The following is a 16,498-nucleotide window of genomic DNA, read 5'->3' as shown; positions in this document are numbered from 1 at the left end:
TAAATGTAATACATTTGCCCCATTGTCTTTCTCCTCACAAGTTGCCTACAGTCGTCCATCAGCTGGACCTCAGGGCAGACATTGCTGTAATAGTATATGCAAACCTATAACACTTCTGATAAAATAGGGCTACTTGGTGAAAGGCAGTGCATAGACTGGATGTGATGTCATTGCATAGTACCTCAGGCCACTGGAGTACATAGCCAAAGAATAAGGCTCAATTCACATTTCGTTTTTACTGTATATCTGACGTGCACGTTTTGACATGAAAAAACTGTCTCTACATTGATTTCTATGAATATGACGGGCGCCCTATTAGTGTAGTTTGTGCATGTTTTGTGTGCTTACATTCTATCCTTTTTTTTTCATCAAAGTCTTTAGTAGCGTAGTCTACTAAGCTTTTCAATACTTTTGCAAAACGTATACATTTTTATTTGTATTAAAGTCAATGGATGACGTATTCAATCTTAAACCCTACGTTTGTATATATAAAACATATACGTTTTTTCACAATATATGGGAAATTACCCAGATTATGAGACAAAACAGTGAGGGCACTGTGCCCAGCCCCTCATTACTGGCTCCAGAAAACACTGCAGCCGTTCCCTACTTCTTCCTTGATATTTTAACTTTTCAAATCTATATTGATTTGGCTCAAGAACCAAAACATATACTATTCTAGACGTAAGAACAGATACAAACGTATATCACAAAAAAAATGTAAGCGTATTTTATGCATGCGTTTTTGTTACTTTTTAAAAGTATATGTCGGTGTATAGTACAAACGTGTACACAAAACGAAATGTCGGAAGTATTCGTTGGGAGGTGCCGGGAGTCCATAAATGGACAGTGATGTTAGTGTCTTTGAGATGCCGGAGTTCCTGTTCAGAGTGAACAATGGTACAAGGCAGGTTCCAGTGCAAAATAATTCTTGAAAGATGGATAGTTTAAAATGGAAACATGGTTCCAATTTTATTGTAGAAGCAGTAAAACAGGGAGACAATATCCCACAGAGAAAAGTGGATGTGAATGGTGAACGCTGCCTACGCGTTTCAGACGGCTTCCGCGTCCTTAGTCATGGCTGAGTGTCGGCAACGCTCTGGCCGGGGATTCCGCTCCTAGAGGAAGCCCCTGACGTCGGTCGGGGGCTTTAAACTACGTAGTCCCCGCCCAGAACATCAGGAGCGCTCTGGCCGGGTACTCCAGGACTGGAGGAGCCCATGACGTCACTGTCCATATATGTGCATTTTCGCCAGGGGTTTCTCGAACCCCAAAGTTCTTGGCCAGAGCGCTACAGATGCTCTGGCAGGGGACTCCATAGTAAAAACTCCCTGACATCACTGTCCATACTTGGACAGTGATGCCAGGGGAATCCCCAGGACTGGAATCCCCGCAATGAGCGCTACATGATGCTCTTCCCGGGGATTCAAGCCCTGGGAAAGCTCCTTAAGGTATATGTTTGACCCTGGTGTCACTGTCCAATCCTGGAGTCTCTGGCCAGAGCGCTACTGATGTCCTGGCTGGGGACTCCACAGTAAAAACTCCCTGACATCACTGTCCATACCTGGGCAGTGATGCCAGGGGAATCCCCAGGACTGGAATCCCTGCAATGAGCACTACATGATGCTCTTCCTGGGGATTCCAGCCCGGGAAAGCTTCTTAAGGTATACGTTTAACGTATACCTATGATGAATGCCATACAGTGGCATCCGTCACACATAGGCTCCCATATAAATAAAAATGTATACCGCACAGTATATATTTTTTTGCGGGATCCATCAGGATGGAAAAGCATAGTCTACTATGTTATTCCATCCTTCAAAGAAAAACTATACTGATGTATACCAGCCCAACGGAGGCCAAAATGACACTCTTTTGGACTTGTAGGGGGTTTTCGCAATGCGCATGCTAAGCATAGTGCCAAAACGAGATGTGAATATAGCCTTACAAAGCACCTGTCTGCCATGTGAAGTGGCTGTGGGGAGACAGTTACAGACTGAATATCAATAACAATATCATAGAAGCTGTAAGGCCTTATTCACGCGACAGTGAAAAATAGCCGTGCGACGGCTGTTTTCAGAACAATGATGTTCTACGGGTGTATTCACACGGCCGTTTTTTTAAATGAATAATGACCGTCAAAAAATAGGACGTCCTATTTTTGGCAGTTTTAACGGCCTGACGGCCCCCATAGAAGTCAATCGATCTGTTTTTAACAGCTGTCAATACATGTAACAACCGTTAAAAACGAATCTGTGACATGGGAATTGGCAAGGGAACTACTAGTTCCCTTGCTGGCTGTCGGCAGCACGATGACACACTCGCCGATGCAGCGCCAACCTCTTCACGTGTGGTCTCATCTTCATGGGTTCTGCGAAGGTGACGCGATGACGTCATCGCACCACCTTCGCAGATCCCGTGAAGACGAGAGACCACACTTGAAGAAGAGATGCAACAGTGAGTGTCATTGCGTCACCTTTGCAGATCCAGTGAAGACGGGAGACATTACCTGAAGACAGTGATGCATCGGTGAGTATGTAGGGCATTCATGTCGGGCTGTGTGGCATCATCTACAGGGAGGTTGTGGCATCATATACATCGGGGCTGTGTGTCATCTACAGGAAGTTGTGTGACATATACAGGAAGGTGTGTGCCATCATATACATCGGGGCTGTGTGTCATCTACACTGAGTTGTGTGGCATCATATACAGGGAGGTGTGTGGCATCATATACAGGGAGGTGTGTGGCATCATATACAGGGTGGTGTGTGGCATCATATACAGGGAGGTGTGTGGCATCATATACAGGGAGGTGTGTGGCATCATATACAGGGAGGTGTGTGGCATCATATACAGGAGGTGTGTGGCATCATATACAGGAGGTGTGTGGCATCATATACAGGGAGGCTGTGTGGCATCATATACAAGAGTGCTGTGTGGCATATACAGGGAGGCTGTGTAGCATCATATACAGGGAGGCTGTAAATAGTGTCTAGGTGAACATGTGACTTTCCTTTGGGTGTTTTCAGGTGGTCGGGACAAAAAAAGCCTGACCAATGAAATTCAGCAGTTTTTTTAATGGCCATGAAAAACTGATGCAAAACGGATTTCAAACGGTCATTAAAAACGGACAGACGGACTGGAAATGGATGAAAATTTAGAGACCCACTGATGCAAAATGGCCATGAAAAACTGACAGTTGATCAGTTTTTAATTGACATTTTTTTTTCACTGTCGTATGAATATAGCCTAAGGCAGCAGGTGTAGCCAATGAACCAACCACAATCCAAGATCCTGAGAGGAAAGGCAATGGAGGAGATTCATTAAGGGTAAGACCACTTGGAGGGGCACTGACCCGGGCCGCAATGTGGCCAACAACTGCGCCGGCACCATGTTTGGCGCAGCTGTCAGAGGGCACGGCCCTTTAATTGCAAAATCGTGCAGCTATTAAATAATACACCCTCTCTGGCTTTTGCAGGTAAGGGACCGTTTTACCGGCAACAACGCGCGGCTATTAACATGCTATTTGACAGCCGTGCCAAATATGATGCCAGCGCGTTTGTTGTCCGCATCGTGGCCGTGACAGTGCTGCTCCGTGTGGCCTTATACGGAGAGTTCATTTACACGTTGCGGTTGAAACCCGATCTAAAAACTGCATGTGTTTTTACTGTGATTTGGTGCGTTTTTCCATGCAATTGCGTTTGTTTTTTTACCAAAACCGCAGCAAAAAATTCAACAAATGGCAGTAAAAACGCATGCTGTTTTTGGATGTGCTTTTTATGCGGTTCTAACCGCACCTTAACCGCAACGTGTGAATGAACCCTAAAACCGGTGTTTCTTAATATAAAGATTGCTGGAGTAAGATGCGCCTAATTTAATAACAGGCATATGCTTCCTATTAAATTTGGCGCATCCCTGGCTGTCAAAGCGCATTAAGGAAATCTACGCCAGGTACAAGCTCTATAATTTACGCCCCCTTATTGGAAAATTTGCCTTTTTTGCTCATATTGCGCTTTTTGATGCATTTGTGACTTGTCTATGCCAGAAACCTACCCACAGCTGCGCTAAGTAACTTGTTTTTCTGTTCCGACATAAGAGCATAATTCAATGTGGTGATGGATCCATCACAACACGGACACCAATGGTGCCCAGTGGACCCTGTTGACATTAATGGGTTCCATTATGGTGTGGGTTATTCAACCGGAAAAAAATAGCACAGCATGATGTGCTATTTTTCCCCAAATTTTCAAAGGACTCTGCTTCTGACGGAGCCTCCAATGCAGATGTGAGCACAGCATTATAGATATTATAAAGGCTATTGCTGGGAGGTAATTCTGGAAAGGATTGCCGCTGCGTATTTCCCTGAGATCGGTTTCTAATAAAATGGTGATGACATGTCAGTCAATTATATGTAGATCCATCATACTATAAGCCCCCATGACTGCTGCTCTAGTAATACACTGTAGGCTATAGCTGCTGACCCCACCACTGTTTATACCATGTAGATCCTGACAGCAGATACGGACCTTTTGGCCTTCTGTTCCTGATAGTTTAATGAAACCCACTCTACTTGACCTATTATATTCATGACAGATAAACTGCATGACATATGAAGTGACATATCATTTGTGGAACATTTAATTAATTCACAGGGCTAAGGTATGAATGAATTAATATGGCTGCCCGCCCAACTCCCAGAGCCTTTCTAATGCATTTATAGGTATACTGCGTACATGGTATATAGTGTATATTGTTAATATCTCGTCCTATGATATCTAATGTGTACAGAAAGTATGATTAGGTAAAATTGTGATGTTTAACTCTGAATTCACTCAAATCTCCCCCAAATACACAATGTTGTTGCCCCATGACCATGCTGGCGATCTGATAGGAAAAAGTAGGGTTGAATGTACCGGTTGATTCTATTGACCCTTTTTCCCCCGATCCTTATATAAGCTGCGTTAGACGCAGCAAGCATTCATAACCAGCCCATGCATGTAAATCAGGGGGATATTGACCGCTTAATAGAATATATGTATGACGGCCTTATGTCCACCTAGAAATGACATCTGGACTGTCCCAAAAGAACAACGATTTTGGCTTTGGATATAATTTAGCAACATATGTACAGTATGTGCAATGCTGTCCAAGTTTTTGGTAAATTAGGCCAAATAAATACCTGACAGCTGCCAACATCATGGAGAGCGTGCGTAATACTACCCAGGTAAGTGGGAGAGCTTATGGAACAGTGGGGTCTATAAAGAAGAGCTGTGCGGCCTATTCTGTCCAATTCCATATTGATGTCCACAAATATGAAAAGTATGTGTTCACTTGCATGTTCAACAATGTGGAGGACAAAACCTTGCCCAGGAGCCCCAATATCATCCCACTATTATAGGTGAAGGTAGTGATACAAATCAGAAACTTTCTAACGCTGCCTCACATATGTAGAGATGCATGCGATACATGATATTGAGTATACGTGTGCGGCCATTCGCTAGCGGTTCATCCATAGGACGTATAGAGTTGAAAAGAAATCGGTATTTAGTTCACACTGCATGCGGTTTTTAGAGCAGACAGAAACCCTACAGCAGACATGGTGGCATCATCTGGCTCATTGTGAGTGCTGCATTGTGTTATTTATAAATGCATTTAGCTGATACAATACAAGAATGAGCAGTGCCGCCTGTATCTACTGCTGGGTATAAATATCATCACTCCTCCGAACGCTGCAGAACATCCACACAGCCTTCAGATTGTCAGGCTGGCATTATCTGTACCAGCTGCTGAATCCCCGTCCACCTCCATCACATTTTACCACTGAGGGCAAAGGCTCTGCTTCTGTGTGCCTTACTACCATGCTTTGATCATAAAGCATTAGTGCACCCTGCTGCACATACATACATACATACATACATACATACATACATATATATATAACACTCTGGACAGCTGTACCTATATTTATACTATGCACGGTAAATAATGCTGCCAATAATGCCCTTTTCTTTGCCTGCATTCTGTAGGTTCTGTACATGTCTGCACATGCCTAGTATTTGTTGGGTAAGTCGCCCTTAGGTGATTTCTTATCTGCCTTACATTAGATATCGGATATTTATTAGATGCCAGCTGTTCCAGTACTAACCCTCATATAATGAATGAGCCGTGTCCAAGAATAGAAGCTGTGCTGATACCTCATGTAATGTAATCTCATCTAAAACAAATCAATATATTGGCGATAGTCGCATCACAATTTATCAAATTAGTACACGGTACACGCTAATAAATCCCGTTTGCAGCTCTTACTAGATTCATACCAGGACAAACACTCATCTCTGGTAGTGAACTGGTTAATAAAGCAGCTTTGTGACCTCTCATTGTACTGTATACGCACGTTGCAGCTAATTCATAGAGATGGGATATATTAGCATTTGTGATGTTTGATACTAAAAACGTGATGTTAAATTGACCCCCCCCCCTTTATTTTGCATCCCTCAGAGGCCTTGTGTCTTCTCTGCCTTACTACCCTCTCAAAATCACAACTGGATGCAATCTGATCGGAGGCTGGAACCATGTTTCTATAGAAAAATCCTTCACTGGAATGCCAGCTTGGCAGTGCAAACGGTGTGACTGGTTTCATTGAAGTGTGCAGAATGCCGACCTTTTGGCCTGTTTTAGGGATGACTATATAGTGAGCGCTAGAAGACTTGGCTATCATCTACTTGGTAGCCAATGATTTTGACAAAGCAAGCTAAATATGACTTGTGCTCATCTTGGATCACAGCGCTGAACATGACAAGTGACAGTCCAGGGGCTTCAGGGCAATGTTGACCGTGGCATGCCTTGTAAAAGTATGTTCTGCTGAATACATATCAGGTGGGTCTGCTCAACCTGACTGAAGTAAACATGTGGCAGGTTATAGATTTTCTTTCCTCAGTTCAGCCATAACCTGCAAAAGTAGAGAATTTGTAAGGAAACTAAAGACTCCAATATAACATCTACAGTATTTACTGACATGTCTCAGAGAAGATAACCAATAACCCAATAACAATCATCAATCCTTGAGACATAAAAAGAAAAAACTCGCCTTGGTTTTGGCACAAACAGAATGTTGCAGACATATTGCAAGTTCTCCCTGCCTGCTTTGTCAGGTCGATGATGCCCTCAGCACATGACTGGTATGGGGTGCCCAGAAACGTGCATGAAGAAATGCCCCCTCTGCTGGTAATATTTCAAAAAGACGACAAAGAACAGTAGATAGGGTGGTGTCAGAAACCGGAAGAAGCAGGAAGGTGAATCCCACAAGATCACTATAGTCTGAGATCTAAGGTAAGTGAGGTTTAGGAGGGGTTAAAAGTCGGCCTATCGTCAGAAAAAAGGTGGAATTTTCAGTTTGTGCCCAGAAATTTCCTTTAAAATAAAAGAAGAACCAGAAAAGCATTTGGCTGCGATCTTGGCCTTTGCATTTCTGCCTTGTGCCACGCGTAGAACCTTCCAAAGGCAGTAGAACGGCATGGACACTTTCTGATCACTCAGCAATAACTAGATCAGCAGCTATGAACGTATATATTCTGGAAAAATAGGGGTCCTGTGATACATGGCCCGCACTCTTATAACTGTGGTAAAAAAAAAAAATACATAATACAACCAAGTACACCTATATGCAAAGTTCTGCAAACAAAATCTGGCTATAGGCCGTTAGGAAAAAGCATCTAGATATCCGGACAGGCCAGATTGGGGAAGAATTATTAATTCTGTCCTAAATGTAGACAGGATAAAACTAGACAGGCAGAAATTGTGCCAAGTTAATCACAGTGGCACACGCTGTATGATAAGTTTGGCGCTTCTTGCTAGACATGTTACACTCCCTTACACCAGCTCATGACTGGCGTACTTTACAATAATATTTTGCGACAAAAAAATGCTACATTTTACGACTACTCTAAGTCATGCCCCTTCTCCTCTGTGGAGTGAGGTGTAAAAAGTGTCTAAAACACATAATAAATTTGGAGTATGCCATGTACGCCACATTTGCTTAGTAAATCTGTGTTTCATTGCAGCAGTCACTACGTGTGAAGAAAGGGTCTGAACTGACATACACGGTGTCAGAATGCCACGGTTAAGAAGAAAGCTATAAAAGTACTTGATACCTCACGACAACATGACGTATTAAAAGTAGAGTATCATAGTATATCTGTTACACAAGAACTCGCTTCACAGGGGCACCGACTGCTGGCAACAGATAGAGGGCAGTGTCACATTACGGGCATTCAAGGTTCATTGCAAGTTCTCAAGAACTATCTCTAAGGATTGTAATGATTGACATCTACAAACCTGCAAAGCTTCTTTGTTAAGCCAATAAATACTTCATACCTAACCACTTCATGGACAGAAAATAATAATTGTGTAAACACCAGCTGCTGCATTTGTATATTTAGTTGTGGGCATTTAGTGGTCCAGGGACTGTGTTTGAGGTCCAATGACTATATGATATGACCCGTCTTGTAGCTTCTCCCAAGTACGTCACCTGTGAGAGTCCCATGACACTGACACTTGAGAACCTCACTATCAAAGCTTCAGTACCACTGTTCTAATCTCATCAAATGTCATCTACAGCGTCTTCTCCGTACACCCGAGGAGTCATTTACACTTTTCCTTTCTCGGATATTGTATTATTAATCAGAATTGGTCCCAATAACAGTGAGAGTTCCAACTCTACAGTATTTCAGTGGCTTTGAAACGTCTGTCAGCAGACAACAGACTGCAGATTACAACAGTCTATACTATGCACAGATGTGGGCTATTCTGCAGCTTGCTAATGCAAGTGGCATGGAATTTACTATTCTCCCTGCAGCTGTGCACTAGATTTGTGGGTAACCTAGCAGCTATTGGGATCAAGTCTGATTATAACATTATAACAAGGAATCGCTTTTCCTACAAAGAAAAAAAGAACCTGACATTAATGTATGGAAGTTTTCATTTGTTATGTGTAGACAGTATCGCTATATGGTGTCAATTGGTCTTTACTCCTAGTAAGACAGACATAAGTCTTGTACAGCATAAAAAACAACTCTTGAGTTATAACCAACGTCTAATTGATGTTGTAATAGAAGATACCCCACACCATGACCATATACACAACACATTGATAGATTATTAGAAATGAAATCTGCTTACGTCATAAAATAATAGTCCACATAGGACTTGTCTTAGAAAAAGGGTCAACTTTTAGCAACTAAACTCTCTCACATGTGGTTTTATAAACAGGCAGGAAAACATTGAGAAAAAGAAAAATACAGAAGATCTCTGACAGGAGAACCAACTCTCCCATTGAGCCCAGATACATGCCCAGCAGTGATGATTTGGACTTCACTCCATGCCACCATGTCCTGGTCTCTGCTGGCCACCGGGAAGATCAGGACTGAACAGTAGGACAACCTACTCCATGTATATAGAAGAGTTGACTGGGGTCTCGAAGTGTTTGTTTTTTTAATAATAATAATATTTTATTATCCTCTTGGATTTGTGGACACTCAATAGAAACATCAGTAAACCCTTTCTGTAAAACCAAAGTCGCACACACTTGCTGATAATAAAAAGTACTTTATCGTTGCCTGGCTATGCCGACAGTCTGTTTGCTTTTCGGTATCACCTGCAATCCAACATCCTCCTGAATGTACGCTACCGGCCAATATCACTAAAAGATATGATTTCAATATTTACAAGGCCTTGTTTGCTGTACAATCTGGTATTTGACTTCCTTCACTTGTGATTGTAGAGAATCAGGGGAAAGGCAAACCGAGTGGGGTCCCTGGTCTTACTGGTCCTCCTAGACTTCCCCTTCTAAAGAAGTCCTAAGTATATTGCCGTATAAGAAATACATTACATAGGCCACTGACCATACAGGAGAACAACTTCATGGTCTTTGTATATCTCCTTCGGGTAATCGGGTACCTTCCAACACATTCCATTAACTGGCTATGAAATGGGTTGTGGGTGCCTGAGACAGGGACATTAGATTGTGATGGGCACAGGCAGGTGAATGATTCCAATCTATGGAATATGTTAGCACTATGTAACTAATAGAAAGAAATAAGAACAAACATGGCTAGTCTGTTGCCACTGTTAGTATTTAATGTAACATAAGAGTGTAAGCTCTTCAAGTCATTTTCTGTGACATGCATGGGCAGTAAATTACGGCTCTCACATACCCTTGTCAGTTATGCCACGATGATTTCACAGTCAACCTTCAGGCCATGGATGGTAATTACTAGTAATGGTAATTGAATGAGTTCTTTGACTTTGAAGAAACATGCAAACTAACGTGCGGTCCTTACATAGGGAAGCGTCTAATATATTTCTCTAGAACACAGCCATATGATGGCACTGCTAGCCCTCTCCAGGCAATGAGAGATGCCCCTGGCACACAGCGCCAGTGTAATGCACCTTTGCGAATGACAGCTTATCAATATTCTGTGTACACGTATGCATATTAGAAGTGATTTCATTTACGATTCAACAGTGCGGCTCATCACTCAACTTAATATTCCCATTTAGAATTCTTTTTTTTTTTGATTTTTTTAGGAACTTGAGCAGCACACATCGTCTTCAGCGTGAGAATGTGCACTGATGAGGCATCGCTGCGCGGGGTGAACCGTGCACGCTCCTAATAGATGTGTATCTCACACATCATTTACACCGAAAAATGGGAAGCTACAGATTAATATTAAACAGAAAAATACAATCACACAATGGAAAGCAATCTGAATAGTGCTGGATAGATGGCTTTGACTTTAACCCCTTCTTTGATGGAAGCAGACAATGGGGATACGATTTCTGACCAGCTTGTGTATTGTGAAGCTGTCTAATTCAGACGGTGTATAGGAAAACATGGATAATCAAACCTCCCGTAGATTAATAGTAGCCACGTTTTAATGTATGGATGCCCACAATATCCTACCATCTGCTCATTAGAGCTGGCATGAGGCTCCGGTACATTTCCTAAGAATGCACATTTTGAAAGATTGGGTCGCTCACAGAACTGGAGTAGGTCTAGCTGCCCTTACCAGCACATTTTCCGCATGCCTGAGGTCACCGGCTGACGGGCAACCAGATGACAATGCCTGTGGAGTTAGGTGACCATGACATTTCTGTTATTCTGCATAGGATGGGATATTCCACCATAGGAGTCATTGCATCCAGAGTGTGAAGACTGGAGACTGTTACATAATGGGCAGTAATGATGTGTGGTTACTGATAGTAATGATGATCATCAGTATAGCAATACAGCGATCCTGAAGATAGCACAGCACCTGCAGTGCACTATTACCCACAATCCAGCACGGAGCTGCTGACCGGTCTGCCCGGGGGTTAATGCAGCTGATCGCCCATCAGAGCTCACACATGTACAGAGCGGCATAGATCTAGGCTGGCAGATCTGCGGATGAAGCTGGGGGCTGATGTGAGCGGCACATGGGGCCGCTTCCCTGCAGATGACTGGGGTGATGTGACGGGGCAGGCACCCTGCAACACTTACGGGCAACAAGCGCTTAACTCCTAGCTGCCAACCCTACAAGTCTAGCTGGTAGCATGCCAAGCCGTATCCTATACCCACCCTGCCCTCTCCTGTCAGCACATGTACGGGGCTCTCCTCACCTCATCACTCGCAGCCTCACGCCGTCACAGGGGTAATCCACATGGGCGCACACGGACACAAGATCCCCGTCTTATCAGTATTCCTAAAGTATTTCCTCCGTGTGGTGAATCAGTCCGTCCTGCGCAGGCTGCCCGTAAAATAACGCCTCGTCCTATGCCCGTGTTCTCCGTGCCAGCTGCCGCCTCATGCCCTCCCGGGCGCTCTCCTCCGCCCGTACATGTACGTGTATATGGCTTTTATAGTATTCTGCTCCTTATTAGAGGTCTCCTGCTCTCCGCCCGTGTGTGAGGCAGCTGAGCTGTACAGTAGCTCTCTCCTGCTTCCTTCACATGCGAGCACAGAAACTCCCCCCATCCATATCCACACACAGTATCAGCAGCCACACTGCCTGCCAGAGCCTGCCCCCCTCCATTACCGTGCACATCATTACCATACTGTCAGAGGGCAGCTTAACCCCTTCCTTCACACCACATGCCATGTACAAAGCCTCACAAAACATCGAGCTAGATATTTCTATACATACATCAAATACCACATTCACCCACTTTTATAGGACAGACTATTGCTGTAGATAGATATGTATACGTAGAAAACATTATTTATATATACACTTGTAATATATCTACATATCTCTATATATCTATATATGTGTATTTATACCCAGCATCATTTATACAACGCCTCAGTTTCAGAATGGCGGCATCTACAAGAAATGTTCAAATAGTCTTGAGGCAAACATCTCTCGCTTCTTGAGTAGGAGGGCGGCTTATATGTCAGGTTTATATGTACGCCATTTTTTGGTGACATTACCGGGGTTATTGTTTGGTACGTGGCTCAATATTATAACTGTCCAGCCTTGGTCCATTATTTTATTTAGCTGTTAGGGCTGTCTGTACTGGATGGAAATATGGCGCAATGTGGTAATAAGTGCAGCACGGGGCTTGTGCTCCATATTTCTGGATGTAATTTCACATGACTTTGGCGGACAATGCTGTAGATGTGTAATAAAATACGTCTGTTGACATTTTCCATTGACATCTCTGTAAATAATATTTATATAATCACATGAGATGAGTGGCTTACTGAGTGGCCTTACTTAGGCGCTGCTTATCTCTTCCTGCAGAAGTGGTCTGTCACATATTGCTTTGGTAAGAAGTCGCATCTCCTTTGCCTACCACTCACTGAATGACGTGTGGTGCTCCCTTTCTCTGAAGAGGTTCTTCAGCAGCTGCAGTCTGTATTATACAGTACTGTGTGCCAGCTGCTGCAGTTCTTCTTCATGAAGAATCAATTAATAAATGGTGGACGGGAAACTCTCCTATTATCTTTAAAAGGAGGATCTGGAGCAACTGAGGTGTGTATAATATGGTCACAGAACTCTGCTGGCTTCTAATATTATTATCATTTACAGTAGGGGCTACATTATCCCACATGAAGTAAACATACAGATATGTTATTACTACCAGGTTATTATACTTATATATAGTTAGTACGGTTGAAAAAAGACACATGTCCATCAAGTTCAACCACTTGATGGGAAAAGGGAAGGTAAAAATGTCTACACATAGGAGCTTATATTTTCTTGTTCTAGGAAATTATCTAAACCTTTGTTAAAGCCATCTACTGTCCCTGCTGTGACCAGCTCCTGCGGTAGACTATTCCATAGATTCACAGTTCTCACAGTAAGGAAGGCTTGTCGCCTCTGCAGGTTGAACCTTTTTTTTCCAGACGGAGGGAGTGCCCCCTTGTTTTTTTAGTGGGTTTTACATGGAACAGGATTTGACCATATTCTTGTATATATTGCCCTTTTTACAGAAGGTGTAAGCCATGTGGGGTTTAATTTTAGTCGTTTATACTTGTTACCAATAGGAATAAATTTTGCACTATAATAACTCAAAGTAGATTTGAAAATCTCCCATTTATCATTTGTACCATTATTTGACATTAGTTCTTCCCAGTCTATATCCTGAATTGCAGCCCTCATCCTGGGGAAATTGGCCTTCTTAAAATTAAGTGTTTTTGCCCTCCCAGCCTGTGTTTGTTTTTTACAGTATATGTAAAATGTAACTATATTGTGATCACTGTTACCGAGGTTTTCACGAAATATTGACATTCCCAACAAGATCTGCATTATTAGAAATGACCAGATCCAACAGAGCTTCACCTCTAGTCGGGTCTTTCACAAACTGGCCCATAAAATTTTCCTGCAACAGGTTGAGGAAATGTCTCCCCTTCGCCGTTGAAGCCAAACCATGACAACAACTAATATCCCGGTAATTAAAATCTCCCATTATCACTACAGTACCCGCCTGTGCAGCCCGCTCCATCTGTTTATATAGCTGACCTTCCATCTCCTCAGTTATATTGGGGGGGGGGGGGGGGTCTATAGATTACACCAAAAGTAATTTTTTCAGTGTTTACCTCCCTTTCTAGTTCCACCCACAAGGTTTCCACCTCCTCACAGTCTTCACCCACTATTGTCTCATTCACACTCGCCGTCATATCACTTCTCACATACAGACATACACCACCACCTTTCCTATTTATCCTGTCTTTCCGAAACCGTGTAAAACCCTGTAGATTTACAGCCCAGTCATGTGGAGTCCAGCCATGTTTCAGCAACACCAACTATATCTATATTTTCTTCCAGTACCAAGGCCTCCAGCTCCCCCATTTTGCTTGCTAGACTTCTGGCATTTGTGAACATACACTTTAACTTGCCTTTAAATGTTTCACTTTCAGTATCAGAAATGTGATTATTTGACATTTGGGCATTTTTATTTTCATTGCTGTTTTGTAACAAAAGAATCTCTTTATCTTGTTGCCTAGTCCTCTACCCACACTCTATTTCTCCCCCCACCAATATATTCTGACCCCTCTCTAACCTGACTACCTCTTTATTTTCTACATTGGCCTCCCTCCTCAGCCCTAGTTTAAATACACCACCACCGCAGCTAGAATTCTCTCCCCCAGCACAGCGGACCCCCTTCCATTTAGGTGCAAATCATCTGCAGAATACAGTTTGTACCCCAATGAAAAGTCAGCCCAGTGCTCTAGGAACCCAAAGCCTTCTCCTCTACACCAAGACTTAAGCCATGCATTTAACTCCCTGAGCTCCCGCTGTCTTTCCTGTGATGCGCATGGCACAGGCAGTATTCCTGAGAATACAACCTTGGAGGTCCTTGTAGCCTAGTTCTTTAAAATTTATTCTTAAGGCTCCTCCACCTACCTTTTTTTTCTGTCGTTGGTACCCACATGGACCACGACAATTACAGTCCCTCCCAGTAATTTATCCACCCGTTCCACCACATGCCGAACCCTGGCACCAGGGAGACAGCAAACCATTCGGTTGAGGCGGTCTTGGCGACAAATTATTCTATCCGTCTTCCTGATTATAGAATCCCCTACAACTACTAATTACCATCCTGCCAGCTACTAGCTGGGCTGTTCTCCTGGCTGTTAGGGAGATCAGTATCCACTAGGGCTGCCATTTCTAAAACGGACACCCTCGCATCATCACCCAACTTGGTAATTTTGCTTGGCGTAACAGAAACTGGATTGGCCTTTCTCTTCTTTGACCTCCTTCTACTGCCCCTAACTGCATTAACCCAGCTACCTGCCTGGTCCTGCTCACCCATGTCTTCACCCTCCAGGTCTACCCCACTAACTGCTTGCTCAGTGAGCAGCATGCTCCGCTCAAGATTTTCTATCGCCCTCAGTGTTGCATTTTGGTCCTCCAGATCTCTAATACGAGCTTCCAGGTGACCAACATGCTCACATCTGCCACAGAGGTATTCACCCTGGAACTCCGGCTCCAGTCGTGCATACATATGGCAAACTGTGCACTGAAGAAAGGCTCCAATCTTGCTGTTCCATTATCCCAGTTACAAAACATCAGTGAACAATTGAAAAAGTTAGGGTATGTTCACACGCTTACTAAAAAAACGTCTGAAAATATGGAGCTGTTTTCAAAGGGAAAATAGCTCCTGATTTTCAGATGTTTTTTAAGCAACTCGCGTTTTTCGCTGCGTTTTTTACGGCCGTTTTTAGAGCTATTTTTTCTATAGAGTCAATGAAAAACGGCTCAAGAAGTGACATGCACTTCTTTTTCGCTGCCTTCTTTTACACAGCCGTTTTTCAAAACGGCCACGTAAAAAAACGGCCCGTCGGTACAGAACGCCGTATTTCCCATTGAAATAAATGGGCAGATGTTTGGAGGCATTCCGCTTCTGATTTTTCAGCCGTTTACGGCCCAAAAAACCGCCAATAATAAGCCGTGTGAGCATACCCAAAAAGTAATGAAGAAGAGTACTTTCTGGAATTTTAACTCCTCTTTTCAACTTCGGTTTAATAACTCCACTTGGTATACAAGCCACTTAATCCAGCAAGCCCAAAAGAAAGCTGTCTTTCTTTCTACCCCTTTAAATCTATATTTCTAAAGCAGCAAGAAAGATAGATTTAAAGGGGTAGTCTCATGAATACAACCGCTTTTTAAAAAGAAGTTGGCACGGCGATCAGCCGATCATCGCGAGTCTCACTACTTTAGTCCTCGACGATCAACTCTTATCACTGGGTGAAGCCACAGCTAGCCCACATTTCATCTGCAGTGGCCGCTGCAAGGGAAAAGTAGCACTACATACTACTGGTCATTCAAATGAATAACTGTTCATGTAGTGCGTGGATGCGTCACGTCCACAAGAGCCGTGCGATAAATTTGTCTGCGGGCATTGCATTATCCATCAGTGTGTTTTGCGAGTGGCATGTGTTTTTCACCCACTCGCAAGCACTTTTTTTCAATGTAATTGATGCGTTAAACACGGACAGCACAGGGATATGCCTCCG

General features: G+C 43.2%; 1 protein-coding gene and 1 long non-coding RNA gene across 2 annotated transcripts in view; one reads left to right on the top strand and one right to left on the bottom strand.

Moving 5' to 3' along the window:
• PLXNA2 (plexin A2) overlaps window positions 1–12,016 on the bottom strand; it is a 307,602-nt gene extending 295,586 nt beyond the window's left edge. The window contains exon 1 of the mRNA XM_075853680.1: window positions 11,656–12,016. The gene's annotated coding sequence lies outside the window, so the exon portion shown is untranslated. The remainder of the gene's footprint in view (window positions 1–11,655) is intronic.
• Window positions 3,141–9,583, top strand: LOC142743187 (uncharacterized). The gene is made up of 3 exons (XR_012881508.1): window positions 3,141–3,329; window positions 6,499–6,876; window positions 9,268–9,583. It is a non-coding gene; the product is annotated as an uncharacterized LOC142743187 (long non-coding RNA).
• Window positions 12,017–16,498: the final 4,482 nt, after the last annotated feature.

This window comes from Rhinoderma darwinii, chromosome 2, assembly GCF_050947455.1.
Source record: "Rhinoderma darwinii isolate aRhiDar2 chromosome 2, aRhiDar2.hap1, whole genome shotgun sequence".
Lineage (NCBI taxonomy): Eukaryota > Metazoa > Chordata > Amphibia > Anura > Rhinodermatidae > Rhinoderma > Rhinoderma darwinii.
The sequence above is the reverse complement of the archived record's forward strand: the minus strand, read 5'-3'. Positions and strand labels throughout refer to the sequence as shown.